Source organism: Diceros bicornis, chromosome 1 (assembly GCF_020826845.1).
Source record: "Diceros bicornis minor isolate mBicDic1 chromosome 1, mDicBic1.mat.cur, whole genome shotgun sequence".
Lineage (NCBI taxonomy): Eukaryota > Metazoa > Chordata > Mammalia > Perissodactyla > Rhinocerotidae > Diceros > Diceros bicornis.
In genome coordinates, this window is record NC_080740.1 from 53675370 (window position 1) to 53687638 (window position 12269).

Sequence of the window (12269 nt, forward strand, 5' to 3'; positions counted from 1 at the left end):
TCAATAGAAACATAGCACAAGCCACACATGTAATTCTAGTAACCACACTTTTTTTTAAAAAAGTAGAAAGAAACACATAAAATGAATTTTAATAATTTTAACTCATTATATCCAAAATATGATCACTTAAACATGTAATTAATATAAAATAATTATTGATGAGATTTTTCACTCTTCTTTTTAAGTCTTTGCAATCCAGTGTGTATTTTACACTTACAGTGAGTCTCACTTTGGACCAGCCTCATTTCAAGCTCAATAGCCATGTGCTAACTCCACTGGGCAGTGCAGCCCTAGAGACTGTCAGCTGTCCCCTGGGTTTCCTTGGATTGACCCAGGCTTGTGTGGAGTGAGGGCAGACAGCCATGAGGAGCCCCTGACCCCCTTCCCGGGGGAAGGCAGGAGGCTGAGGAGCAGGCTTGGCCCTCCATTCTCAGCTCAAGTTTCTCTGGGATCCCTCTGCACCGGTTTGGCTTAAGTCCACAAGGCTGCTCTAGGGTAGTGGTCTCACATCTGATCGGTGCTCCTAGGCCTTGCCCCTGTTGCTGCCTCTGCTGTCCCTGCCCCCTGAGAGTCCCCGAGAACAGGAGGAAAGTGGGCGACCTGGTCGCAGCACCCTCATTGGAGGGCCAGTCCTCTCCCAGCGTCTCCCGGAGGGGAGTGTGCACCCATCCACCCTTCAGTCACGCCTGCACTGATTCAGCACTCACTGAGCACTCGCTGCCGGGCCCTGGGGACACTTGGATGACCACATGGCCCTATGGAGAGACCAGGTCAGTGTGGGAAACAGACTTTAATCAGAAATCCCAAAGCAATGTGCAATTATTCACTGAGACTGTGCTGCAAGTGAGTGTAAGGCTCTTCCAGGTGGGGGAGAAGGGAGGTCTCCTCTGTCCGCCCTGAACTTCCCTTGTTCTCTCTAAACTCCTGCAAGGTAGGGTCTGGGGCGCCATCTGCTGGCCCACAGGGCCAGGGCCAACCCTGCATTCCCTAGTCTCAGAACTCCACTCACTTCGGCTCCTATACACCAGCGCCTCCCTCTCCACGGCCCTTTGCCAGCCAGCACAAAGAAGGAACTTTATCAGCCTTCAGGAACAGGGAGGCAGTTAAGGGACAAGAGGCCTCCTGGGAGAATAAGACATTGGCTGAGGCCTGCTGGGTGCCCACCCTGGGTGGGGTGGGTAGGCCAAGGAGACCTAAGCCCTCCCTCCTTGTAACAGCCAAAGAAAGGAAGGAAGTCAACAATGGGTTGGAAAGGGAGCACTCCACGCTCCCAGAGCTGGCCTCAGTCCCTCTTATTGCACCTCTTTCTATGGCCAGAGCTGCCAGAGGAGGCAGCAAAGGCCCATTTCCTTGGAGATGAAGATTTCTGGACTCAGAGGTGCCATTGACCCAGCTCAAAGTGGCCTTTCAGCTACCCTCCCCTTCACAGGAGACCCCCATGCTCCAGCCTCACCCGGCCAGCCTTATCCACGAGAGCCAACTCCTTCTCACCACGAGGGCTGAGCCCCCAGCTGTCCCTGTGTGTGTCTGCTTCAGCCACCCGCTCTTCATTCCCCTGGTGAGAGACTCAGGCAGAAGAATATGAGGCTTCATGATCACCATTTAGGGATTGCCTGATAAAAGAAGAGATCATAGGGGCCGGCCCGATGGCGTAGTGGGTAAGTTTGTGTGCTCCACTTTGGTGACCTGGGGTTTGCAGGTTCAGATTCTGGGCGCGGACCTATGTACCACTTATCAAGCCATACTGTGGCAGGAGTCCCACACAGAAAATGGAGGAAGATGGGCACAGATGTTAACTCAGGGCCACTCTTCCTCAGCAAAAAATAATAATAATAACCAGGGGCTAGGGGGATGGGGGGGTGCGCACAAGGGGTGGAGGGATGCACTTATATGGTGACTGATAAACAATAAGTACAGCGAAAATTTCACAATTAAAATAATAATAATAATAAAATAAAAAGAAGAGATCATAAAATACGGATTTTAGGGCGGCCTTTTGGGGGTCAGGCAGACTTGCTGCCAAGAGTCAAAGTGAGAAAGGAAAGGATGGAGGCTCAGTCAAGCAACTGACTTAAGGGGCAAGCTTAATGCAGGGTGGTGCTCGATGCCCAGGACTCCAAGCCAGGCCTAGAGGTCAGAAGCACCCACACCAACCGTTCTGAGGGAACCTGGGTCAGGATGCAGAGGCCCTGGTGCTGGCTTGTGGTGGACACATTCAGTGGGTTGGGAGGTAGAGTTGTCAGATTTAGCAAATAAAAATACAAGACACACAGTGAAATTAGAATTTCAGACAAACAATGAATAACTCTCTAGTGTAAGCATGTTCCAAATATCACATCCTGTGTTTTACGTGGCAATCCGAGCAGGAGGCCTCGTGTCCTCCACTATACAGCACTGTGTCCCAGGCAGAGGGTTGGTGCTGACAAGCAATTTACTATTGTGTATAAACTGGAGCAGATCCAAGCCTTTCCACAACCCCAAAATGCTCAGCCCTGCAGTGTGAGAGGAATGGAAAGGGGGCTGCAGCCAGTGGCCAGGACATTAGACCCCAGCCCACACCTGTCTTCCTTTGCGACAGCCCCATTCCAACCATGCGAGTTGCATCTCACATTCCAGCCCAGGACTGAACAGAACTCCAAAATGTCCTGGAAGGGACCTTGTTCCCTATAGCTCTTTGAGGCCCACGGCGCATTTATTTGCTGAGTCGGGTCAGCATCTAAAGCGTTCACGTTTGTTGCAGCACTAGTCACTATAGCTAAGAGGTGGAAGCAACCCAGATGTCCATCGATAGATGAATGGATAAAGAAAATGTGGTAGATACATACAGTGGAATGTGACTCAGTCTTAAAAAGGAAGGAAATTCTGACAGATGCTACAACATGGACGAACCTTGAACACATTAGGCTAAGTGAAATAAGCAGTCACAAAAAGACATATACTGCATGATTCCACTTATATGAGGCATCTGAAGTAGTCAAACTCATAGAAACAGGAAGTTGAGTGGTGGTTGCCAGGGGCTGGGGGTGGAGGAGGCGGGAGTTGTTCAGTGGGTGCAGAGGCAGGAGGGGGGTTCTGGGGATCTGGTGCACAGCAGTGTGCATGTGGACGACAACGTCATACTGTACACTTGCAAACTGTTGGGAGGGTAAATTTTATGTTCTGTGGGGTTTTTTGCCACAATTAAAAAAAAAAGATACAGGAAAAACTTCTGCTACATTTGATAACATACAATTGCTTTGTTGCAACAACAAACATAATCTTAAGCAAAAAGAAGCCATTCTAAGACATTAAAAGAAAAAAGAATTCATGCTGGGCTCTGCCTTTCCTGGGGCACCCATGACTCCCCGAGGTCCCCCAACTCAAACTCAAACTCAAACTCAAGGCTTCTTTTTATTATTGTTAACTGCACGCCTCGAGGCTTTTTGCACAGTGCTGTAGAGAAATACGGCTGACCCAGGAGTGAGGAGACCAAGGTTCTAGTCTTCTCTTTGCCACTGACTTGACGTACCTCTGTTTTCCCATCTGTACAATGGGAGAAGAGGTTGGGGATTCTGTGATCTCTAAAATCCAGGTCCTGGGGGCAGGGGTCCATGGTCAGAGGATGTGGCCAGTGAGGGTCAAGTGAGAGCCTGCCTGGGCCCTTTAACTCAAGGCCCGCTGGGTGAGGTGGGGAGGGCTGGCAGATGGGACTAGATGAACCTCTAGACTGGCCTTGGGCAGAACGAGAGAAGGACGAAGCTTTACCCACTCAGCTTGGGGCCTTCACACAATCAGAATGCCATCGTGGCTGCTGATTCACCTGTCAACAGGTGAGGGGGTCAGTAGCATAGCATTAGCCATAGGTGTGATCATGGGGTGAGACACCAAGTCTGGTTGGGACAGTGACAGGGTTAAGCATGGAGCAGAGCCTAGAGGCACTGAAGGAAGGTGAGGCATCTGTTCTCCAGGCTTGGGAATGGGGCCTAGGCCTCGCTGGCAGGGCTGGGGGCCTCTGTGTTCCAGGTATCAGCAATTCTAGGGTGGGCTTGACCTGGGTCTAGGGGTTTGTGTTCAGTGGGTGATCTCCCTTATTCTCCCTCCATCCTCAGCTAACATTGGCTACATGTGGCCATTCAGGTCCAGAGAATTCATCCATGAATGCACCATGAAGGAGGAAGTGACTAGAAATGGAATCTTGTGGGCCTTGATGTAATGGAGACTTATGGAACTTATTCTGTCCCTTTCTGGGCCTCAGTTTCCTCATTTGTTAAATGAGGATGAGCGTTTCTGCAGGGCCCACCATGCAGGGTGGCTGAAAGGTGCAAAGTGGGCAAAATGAGGAGCCACCGAAGGTGTTAGAGGAGCCGGGGAAGCCGAGGTTTAGGCAAAGAGTGCTCTAACGCTGACAGACGGACCAGAGGCGAGGAGCCAGAGGGATGTGTTTACTAACTCACTTTCTGGAATCTGAGCCGGTAAAGCCCCGACGTTTACAAGTTTTCATGGACCTCCCCGTGCCCAGCCAGGACAACTGCGGTCTGGGTCAGGGCAAGGACTGGCCACGTGCAGCAACCGCCTGGTAGGGGCTGGGGTAGGAACTGGTTGTAAACAGCTGGTGGTCATCAAGGAGGCAGCTCACACGATGCCTGTGACAGTCAGCTGCCCAGGCCTGAGAAACACCCACACTTCCCAGCATTCTGGGTTCTTTGATGACCATCCTATACACCTGAAACCTTGTAACCCAAGATCCTGGAGGGAGCTGAATAGGCCATAGCTCCTGTCTCCCTCCCCCCACCCCTTTTTGCAAAGAAGGAACATTCCATTGCTAGGGACTGAATGTTATGATCAACGTGAAACTCAGAAGAGCAGCCAGGATTTGCAGAAGCCAAGGGAGAGAAATGACTCAGCAAAATCAACCTGCACCTGTGGATATTCTGAACTGTTATTCTGGGGTTCTGGGTGACTGCCTGGTTCTGGTGACAAGCGCTTGGTATACAAAGCCTGGCTTCCCATATGCCAACTGTAATATTCATGCCTGTTAGCTTCCCAAAGGAAGCCCAGGAGGCTTGGGGAAGAGGTCCCATGGGCAGGCCTGATCGCTGCCTCAGTCAATGTAAGACTCACAAATGGGCTAATGTCAAAAGGGGAGCAGGAATTAGAGGGGATGCTCAAAACTTAGGGACCCCTCTCCCCTCCAGGAGATGGGACTGGCACCAACCTGCACCATCAATCCTGCTTCCTGCTCAGCCCTCATCTGAGGAGCCACATCTGAGTGATAGGACCTCATGATCTTGGGGGCAGGGGGCAGCATGAAAGCTCATCTTGCCCAGCTTTTTCTAGGACAGCCTCTGAATTCTAGTGACAGAGAGCCTGTCATTTAAAAAGCAAGCCAGTGGTAAGCCATCTGTGTTAAAAAGGTCTTCCTTAAATTCAACTGTACATAATTGTCTCCTTGAAACCTAATGTTTCTATTCCTGGGTCGTCCTGAGCCCGGGAGCCACAAAGATCAAGTCCAGTCCAGTGCACACTGAGCAGCCCTTGGGCTATTTGATGAGAAAAATCGCTGGCCCAGCTGACTTCAAGTTCAAAGCTTTCCTAGGGATTAGAATGCAGGGTATCCTCTCCTCTACTTCCGTTACACTCTCCTGCTTGATGCCTGGAACCACCGACCCCACACGGTTCAGGCAGAGCCGGTCCCAGGCCACAGCTTTGCAGAGGGGGTCAGAGAGGGAGAGATGCTATCTCAGTTCCCCCTCTCCCAGCAGTATCCTCAGTGCGCCCCTACCCCCAACCCCACCCCCCGGGCCCAGCCAGGTGTGTTGGAGGTTGGCATTACCTGTTGTTTCTACAGCTTCAGCTTGTGTTTTAGTTTTAACTCAAACAAGCATCTTCCCCGTTGGCAGTGCTACACATTCTAGTGCACATACTCAATGGTCAGTGTGGCATTTTGGGACTGACACATGTCGGATAGATGGTCCCCCACTTCAAATAGCATGTCCTGATCCTGATCCGATGGCCCCATGAGCCGGCTGTCCTGGTAGATCACTGGCTCCTACCTTGGGTTGGAAAACATGATCATCCCTCATAAAATGTGGGGTTTGGAACCAGTGTTAGAAATAACCTACTTATCATTACAGGTGACAAACAGGTTGAAAGATGGGAAAAGAGCAGCCCTGTGCTCCTGTCTCCTCCTCAGTTCAGGCCTTACGCTCTTCAATCTTTCCCTCCACTCTTGCCTCCTTCTCGTACATTCTCCACACAGAACCTCTTTAGGCACTGAGCTCCACCAGCCCCCAAATCACAACGTGCCTTTTCTGCCATGGCTTTGTCTTTGCTGGGCTACCCACGTGGAATGTCCTCTCTCACCCCTTCTCCACTGAACAAGTTTGTATTCCCTCAAGATTCAGCTCTGGTGCCTCCTTTCTAGAAACCTCCTTGATAGTGTTTGGGGGTCTTTTCATTTTGCCTTCCATGGTGCCTTGGGCAGATCTCTGCCCACTTTTCATTATGCAATGCTAGCACCCAGCAGGCAGGTGTTCAGGAAATGCTTGCTGACTGACTCACTGGAGGAAAGGCAGACAGAAAGTGAGGCCCAAATTTGAAGCCAACACCAGCACAATACTTCGTAAATACCTGGTGATTACTAATGGTTTCCCGTATATAAGGCTTTGTGTGTGTGAGAGAGGAAAAAAAGAGCCTGGTGAGTAGGGACTCTGCCCTCTATTTTGCCCAGCCCAGCACTGGCTCATGGAGTGAGCCCTGCCCAGTCATCAGGTAATCAAAGGGTCAGGACACTGCTTCTCCAAGGAGGAAGGCAGATTGAGGCCCTAGAGAATTCCAGAGAGGCGCCGCTGCCACTGGACAGCCAGAGGACTGATGATTCTGAGCCCAGCCCCAAATAGAAGCTGGGGTGGAGAAAAACTCAGACTGTTCTCTAAATAGCTTTGTGCCCAGCCATCTGCTGCCAGGCAGTCAGGAAAGAAAGCAGCATTGCATGGTTTCCTTCAGGAGCTGTCAGAGCTGTGTCTCTGTGCAATGGAGCCCCTAGTTACAAACAAACTGCTACCTATTTTGCCTCTTTGGAGCCCAGAACAGGGCTAGAGCTCTCCTGTTCTGCCCCTTACCCAAAGAGGGGCTCTTGGCCATTCGGGTCTCAAAAGCGAAGTTCCTAGAATGGAGGAAGGTCAACTTGCTTTTCTCCAGACTGCAATCAATCTGGTGTGGCTTCCCAACCAGGAGGTGGGTCTAGAGAGAATTCAACCCAAACCCAGTGGCTAGGAGAGAGCCCTAAAAATGGTGCTGTAACTTGGTAAGGTTTGTAATCTCTCTAGTTTGAGGGTTTTTTTGTTTTTTTTTTAAAGACTGCCGCTCAGCTACTTTGGGCTCCTCATGCCTTTTTTTTTTGCTAGAAAAGATTCACCCTGAGCTAACATCTGTTGCCAGTCTTCCTCTCTCTCTTTTGTTTTTGCCTCCCCAAGGCTCCAGTACATAGTTGTATATTCTAGTTGTTAAGTCCTTCTAGTTCTGTGTGAGCCGCCACCACAGCACGGCTACTGACAGACGAGTGGTGTGGTTCCATGCCCTGCCCAGGAACCAAACCCGGGCCGCCAAAGTGGCGAGAGCGCCGAACTTTAACCACTAGGCCATCAGGGCTGGCTCTCTAGTTTGAGATTTTGCTAATCCCAAATGAAATGGGACTAGAATTCCACTGTTGAATTTCACATTCAGTTCCTTTCAGCTCAAGAAAGCAGTGATCAATCTCCATTTTAACCCCCAAGTGTTTCTCTCCCTGTCCACCTGTACCTCACCTCCAATTATTTCTTCCCCTTCTTTACTTTTAACAGCCATGAAATGTGCCACATGCAAAGCTTTTTGCCTGGAGGAATGTGTTAGCCATTAATCCAAGCCCTTTCAATACAATCAAGGAAGAAAGCTCTTCAGTTTTTTTGCAACATTATCAGCTTGTTTGTAGTGAGTGGCACATTGCCATCACTGAAGTCAGAATGACTTTAATAAACATCTTAAATTGCTTGCCATAATACCCCCAATCAAAATCCACATTCCAGAGCAAGGCTTACTTTGTTTACTAAATAATAGCCAGAAAATTGTTGAGCCTTGGTGTCTAATTTTAAATAAATCAAATTAAGAGGCTTGGTAAACATAGGCCCTGGCCTTTGTCAATTAACTGAATCCCTAGTTGAACCCTGTACTATAACAGATGTGGTAGAAACAGGATCTATTTTAGGACTTTTGTTTTGTTTTAGGACTTTTGTTTTTAATCATCAGGTTTCTAAACTGTTGCTCTGACCTTCAGTTAGGAGGATGGTGGCCACCACCCAAAGGGCTTCATTTACATTGTTTCCTAAGAAGTTTTCCTATTCCCAACAAGTGCCTTTCTGCTCGGGGCTGTGACCCTTGCATTACTTGTACCTGTAGTACAAATATCAGATAGTCTAAACGAAGATTATGTAGCTAAATTCCAGGAAATGAACTAAATAAACTGGACTTTTTCTTAGCATTTGTCCCTTCACTGCATTCACTATTTCTATCTACTTGTTAGTTTCAATTCAACAAATAACTTGAGTCCATAGGTTAAATCTCTATTTGATGGACCCAATTGTAATAGAATCATGATTGGTTATGTTAAAGAGCTAGCACAAAGCTTACTGTCATTCTGCACATTGCTAGTGGGAAGGTTAAAGGGATGGCTGTAGAAAGGTTTTATATTTGGATTTAAAACCAAAGTAGGTTGATAATCCTTACCAAATGACTACTTTTTTTCCTTCACTGATTGGCCGATGATCATTTCATGTTATTAGTATTTAGTATTATTATATCACTGTTGCTCCTAAATGAAAAATCCACACACCCTGGCATCAGAAAAACCTGAAGCTTGTTAAAGATTCAGATTCCTGCCCTCTACCCCTACCCCAGATCTACTGAATCACAATCTCTGGTGGGATTATTTTCTTTTGTGTTTTTTTTTTTGCTGAGGAACAGTCGCCCTGAGCTAACATCTGTGCCAATCTTCCTTTTTGCTTGAGAAAGATTTGCCCTCAGCTAATATCTGTGCCAGTCTTTCTCTATTTTGTATGTGAGTCGCCGCCACAGCATGGCTGCCGACGAGCGGTGTTAAGTCCACCCCAAGAAGTGAACCCAGGCCGCTGAAGCGGAGCACATGGAACTTAACCACTAGGCCATGGGGCCAGCCCCCTCTTTTGTGTGTTTTTTAAAAGCTCCTCAGGAGATTTTGATACATACTAAAGCTAGAGAACCTTGATGCAGATAAAACCAACTGGTTGCCTTATTTTTCACATTTCAACTGAGTCAGCATTGTATAAGTCCTCCTTCAGTTTGTCCATAAATTTTCAGTCTTACAAAGCAAATTAGGCCTTGGTACTTAAGCAAAGGTTCCTTGGAATCCTTGTTCAAAGGGAAAGTTCTATTATCTTCATAATTTCAAAGTCCCAAGAAATTTCTAATAAGCAAAATGAAAATTACAATTGGATGATAAAAATGGAACTCGACACTAGAGTTTTTCAAAGACCAGGTTAGCATTTTATTTTTCTATTCCTGACACTCATTCATAGGGGGTGAAAGAAAATAGAACATAATCAAAATAACATACAAACACAATTCAAGAACATTTAACCATCTACTGTAGCTGTTCTTTGCAAAATACATAAAAGTAAACAGAAACATCTTTATATAAATTATGCTTAAGAATCTGTATACACTGTAAAACAATTGTTAAAATGCACACTACAATGCTAGTGCAAGCAGTGGTGTACAAAAGTGCAAACAAGGTTAGTGATGAAAAACTTATTATCGACTTACCACTTCAACATACTCTGCATTCAGCCAAATACTGAAAGGCTCACTGTGGAAAACATTCTGATCACTTTTAAAGTAACATGACTACATTCACTCTGAATGCTCCCGCCTCAGTATGGCAACTGATTATGAGTTCCAGTCAGAAGCAGCACCAGGGAACACAGAAACCCACGTGAAGTTGGCCATTCTGATGTGAATCTTTACTTGATAATGAAAACAATTCCAAAGAGAACTTGTATGTCAAAAACTGTAGAACTGTCACTCCCCTCTTTACCCCAAAATATTTAAAACTAAATCTACCCTCCCCCCCATTTAAAATGCATGCTGAAGAATTCATCCACTCCACTGCCGCTTTTCCAAAAATAATTCTGTGTGAAATCACTCAAGTCTTTCCCATTTCTGCCCTAAAATCTATCTGGGGCAGGGGGCACTCCTGAAACAAAGTTTGCTTTGGACAAGTTTGCTTACTTTACTTTGATTACTTTGGATTCTATTTAAAAGTGTAGTCAAAGCCCTAAACAATCAATCAGTGGTATTAAATATATTAGCTACTTAGTTCTAAATTATGAGGACAAAAATTAGTTGGTTCAGAACTGCATCTTCCCAGAAACTCTGTAGATTCCCTTCATCCTCAGGGATCTTTTTATCCAGGTGTGGGGTGGGGGAGGGTGGTTGCAGGGTTCAAGAGTGGAAACAGGGTTTTAACAAAATCCCAATCACTTTACACAGAGGCACATGCCCTATTCCAAAAGGTTGTTCTTTTTTTTTTCTGTTAAACAGCACTAATTTACATTTCAAAAGGACAATGATGGAAATGACCAGAAGCATTAACATGTAGCTTTGAGAATTTAGTCCTTAACTAAAGATATACTGTTTTCTGAACTTAAAATTAAAGGTTTATGGAAAATCTTTAATTCCCTATTAATTTTGCATTAAGAAATTTATATTTGCTAATCTCTATTTATTCATGCTTTCTTGGATATTTTTTGAAGCTTCACCAACTTTTACACATGTTTAAAATGATACAAATACTATACTCTAAATAAAATGAACACGACATATTTTGAGAGACTTCCCTTTATATTAGCTATCCTCAGTGCACTCTGGTCAAAATTTATTCGGCAATAAATCTTTGCAAACTTCCGTCATGTAAGTGACTAACAAGATTGAAACACAACATTGAGTCAGACACCAAATACAGTTTCAGAAAATGTAAACATTTCTCCTGAAACTCTCAAATCATGTCAACTAGAAGTATACTGTTTTTAATGATGGAACTTGTGAAAATGCTGGGTTTTTAACATGGTTGATCAAATCGTCTTGCAGAAGGCAAGAAACACTATTACAACAGCTATTACCCGATTTTAACGATTTACAAGTAGTTTACGTGCTGGAAAGCACTACAGAGAAGTGTGAGCCAGTTGAAAATTAAGGAAAAGAAACAATGTTCTGCTTATATGTTGTAAACCACAGTAAATCTGTATATGTACACAGGCACACAAGACTGAAATTTAGATCTATGCAGGCAATCTGTGAATTCATACCTCTTTGGCACTCAAAGATACTGGGTCAACTAAGCCAATGGTGCAGAAGATTTTTTTCATATATTTTAGGAAATGTCCATGCCCCAATTTTTAAAAATATAATTCCATTCCATTCTAAAAATTCACTGAGATATAGATAAACTGGAATCTATCAATTTAATCAGTTACCCAAAAGTATAATTAACAGCTGTCATTGAAATAGGTGTGGGGTTAAGAATCTCTTTAAAAATATAAAAGTGGGCTGAGACCTTATATTTTTAGTTTTGGACTTAAGATTTTAAGATTTTCAAAACACCTTTTGAACAGTGCCTGATTTATATGGAATCCAATCTTAACATGTATACAACAGTGCTAACAACTACATTTTCACATCGTTCAGTGGGTGGTACAAAAGTAACCTATGTCCCCCATACTTCCATTTACCCACAAAATACTCCACAGGTACAACACTTGCACAGGCACATATAGAGTAGGTACGTTGTCCCCACGTGTTTCTACTATTTCTTATTGTTCTCTTAATTTGTTTCGCTTGAAGGGGAGCAGTGACTCAGTGTATGTGCTCTGAAGAGCTCTCAGAGCTGGACAGTAGCCCAATGGCTGGGGAACTCTGCAGGCCCATCTCCCTGGAGCTGGGAAGAAAGCCAATTGCTAAGTGCAGCTTCATTTCTAGAGGTTTGGGCCATGAGAATCTCACATCATTGGGAAAATATCCACAGTTTAGCTGTGGTTCACAAAGTGACTGTTTCTTTGATCCCAGTGTCAGAACTAGAATGAAAATTCTGAAGTGAGATATTTTGTACCAGAAAGCACTTTTTCCCTCTAGAGAAACCAGTAAGCTTTTTCCTTTATACCAATTTCTGACACAAATAATTAACTTCTCAAGTATCACAATAGCTACTAGGAAATACTTGAAGA